This window comes from Vigna radiata, unplaced genomic scaffold (assembly GCF_000741045.1).
Source record: "Vigna radiata var. radiata cultivar VC1973A unplaced genomic scaffold, Vradiata_ver6 scaffold_338, whole genome shotgun sequence".
Lineage (NCBI taxonomy): Eukaryota > Viridiplantae > Streptophyta > Magnoliopsida > Fabales > Fabaceae > Vigna > Vigna radiata.
Window position 1 is genome coordinate 29,030 of NW_014541820.1, and position 3,272 is coordinate 32,301.

Here is a 3,272-nt window from a genome sequence, read left to right on the forward strand (position 1 = left end):
TGCTTTGTGCAAAAGCATCATTACAAATGTTTTACTGCACATGTTTCAAAGCTGAAAACCACAAGCACTTTTATGAACTTATTATTGTCCAACAAAGTTATAGTGAAGTCGAATACATTACTAGTNGATTCGACTATGCTAAAATCTTTGTACAGATTTTGAGAATCAGTGTTGTGTGTTATTTTGAGAAGAAAAGAATTTTAAAATGTTTTACATGTTGATAGTCGACTATGTGCGCCACACATTGCAGTGTGATCTTGCAAAAAACACTTCCTCCTAAAGTAGAAGACCTAGGTAGTTTCATTATTCCCTGCAACATTGAAAACCATAAAATAGGAAAAGCCTTAATTGATTTGGGGTCCAGTATCAATCTAATGCCCTTAACTGTTCAAAAAAAGATTGGTGACTTGGAAGTTAAGCCGGCAAGGATGTCTCTCCTCATGGCAGATGGATCCTCAAAAGACCCTATGGTGTGGTAGAAGATGTGATGTTGCAAATAAACAACTTAAGATTCTTGGTGGGCTTTGTGGTATTAGAGATGGAGGAAAATGCAGAAATCTTTATTATTCTTGGAAGGTCGTTCATGAAGACGGCCAAAGTAATCATCAATGTTGATGAGGGTACCATAACTTTCAAGGACCAAAAAGAGGAGGTGATCTTCAAAGCATGCAATACTGGGCAGTATACCCAAGTGAAGAAAACTAGTTTCAAAGCTACATTTAAAGATGCACCCGGGTCTGGTGCCAAGGCTGTGAAATCAAGAAAGAAAGGTAAAAAAGTGTTCTTTATCACAGGTTAATGAAGAGGAAAAAGATAGCAAAGGAGCAGTTGTTCACCAAAAACCCTCTAAAGGAGCATGAAGGACTGAGACCAGGTCTGCCTATACAGCTCAACAAAAAGCTCTGGGTTGTGAAAGAACTCAAAACTGATGGGCTGATAGAGATTGAATCTCCTACTTCTAGGAGAACCAAGAAGGTGAACAGGAAGATGTTGAAGACCAGTTGGTATGCTGAAGGAAAAGATGACACCAAAATAAAAGATGTGACATGAGCTTATTGGGTCAAGCTAGTGACATTAAAGAAGCGCTTGCTGGGAGGCAACTCAATTCTCTAAACTTTTACTTTTAATTTTTGTTTTTGTTTTGTTTTAATTTTTTGTTCTATTCCATTTTATTTTAGTTTTTTTATTGTGCTCTGCTTGAATGAACTGAACTGCTTTGATTCAACTGTGCCTGTTTTGTGTGGTGGGTTTTGCTTTATGAGATTATAGTGTTTGATTGAAGTTAAGATGATGCATGATAAGTGATGAATCCCAATTTGTGAGACAGGTGCTTGAGATAAAGTTTGATTGAGATACTGAGCAGGATGTTTTTCTAAATTTTAGAACTTGTGAGTCTACTTGTGTGAGTTTTGGGCTTCTGAATTGTTTTTAAAGAATCGTTATTACTTTGGAAGCATGCATGATTTTTCCCAAATTTTTTGTGATTAAACTACTAGTTTTCAGGTTCCATATGATCAAGGTCATCTTTTGTTATCCCTTATTCTTTTATCCTTCACATAATTTTTGCCCACTGAAAAGAGAACAATTTGTTCTAACCTTTGAACCTTAAGCCTTATGCATGTTTTGAAAAACCTTATTGAAAAATCTTTACCTTGAGTTAAGTTGAGAACATTTGATGAGGTACTGATAAAGGTTCAAGTTTGGGGTTACCAAGTAACAACCCACTTCTCTAGGCAGTGAGCAATCAAAAGAAGAAGCAAGTGAAAAGGAAAAAAATAAAGTGAGAAAAGAAAGTTCAAAAGAAAAGAAAGAGCTCACTGCAAGGGAAGGACTAGGAAAAAGAAAGAGAGTTGATCTTGAATGACAAATTCATAAATGTCTCTCTTAACTCAAGGAACTTTGCTGACCAGAAAAACCAATTTCCTTCTTAGCCCAACCAAGTTACAAGCCATGAAAAACCCTTGTGATGATAACCTGCTTGTGAAGATGTTTGATTGTGAGTAAATGAAAGGAAAAATTAATTTGTGTGACATTGTGATAGTAGAGAGAAACACTGCACTATACACCTGTGAGCTGAGTGAGACACTTATGAGTGCTTGAGTGAAACACTTTCCTTGGTGAGGAATAGTTCTCTGAATTTCTGATTGCATCTTTGCTTGGTTGATTGATCATTCTTAAGAATAGCACCTGTTGCAAGTATTTGAGCATCACATTGACTTTTATTCAATTAAGGCATCTGCACATCTTGACGGAGATCTTCATGCGGGGTGAATTGATAAAAGTGATTCCTTGTCTTGAAAGAAAAAGTTTTTCAAAAAGGTTGAGTCAATGTAGTAATTGTTCTGAAAAGCTGAGTACATTTGGTTTGCTTGAGGACAACCAAAGTTCTAAGTTTGGGGTTGTGATAACGGTTTAAAACATCGTTATTTGTTATGTGATTTTGATACTAGAAGCACCCTTTTTCACTTAGAAACTTGCTTGGACTCATGCTTTTTGAACAAATTGTGTGAATAACAGAGTTGAGGTTTATTTCAATGATTTTATGACTAATTCCCCTTGTTTTGACAGAGATTGAAGTAATACTGGAAGAAGAGATGAAAGACCAAGAAGATGGAGCTCAAAAGGGGTCAAAAAGGCACATGAAAAAGGGAAAACACGTAGCCCGAGCGACCAGAACCAAAGCTTAGGCGATCAAAAACGACATCCACCGCCCTGGCGGCGGGGCTCCGTAGCTTAGGCGACCATTTTCAACGCCCAAGCCTTACATTAGCCTCAATTCACGCTTGGGAGGCCTCTTTCGACGCTTGAGCTACGGTTTCGGTGGATCAGGCCCAGTTTCAACTCTATTTTGATTCTTTTGGACCGGGCCTTGCTCTGGCACGCCTCTGACACTATTTAAAGCACCCTGGGGCTATAGGTTTTGCATCCCTGGCAGAGCAGAGCATAGCAATACACTCTTAGCCAATTCTTAATCTTCCATTTTCTTTCTTTCTTTCATTATTCATAGAGTTCCCCCATGTCTATGAGGAACTAATTTATATTTGTTGTTAGGGAATGATGTAACCTTGTAAACTCTCATGTATTAGAATTTATTCTTAATTCCATATTATTTTTCATTAATTCGTAGAGTAATTCATCTGTTTCTATTCTTGCCTATACAATAGCATTATTTATGAATTGCATGTGTGCAGGGAGGTTCCTTTCAATTCAGGTTCTTGTTGAATTACTTCTAAGGGTTATATTGCTCAGGGATGAGGGTATGAGTCTTAGTC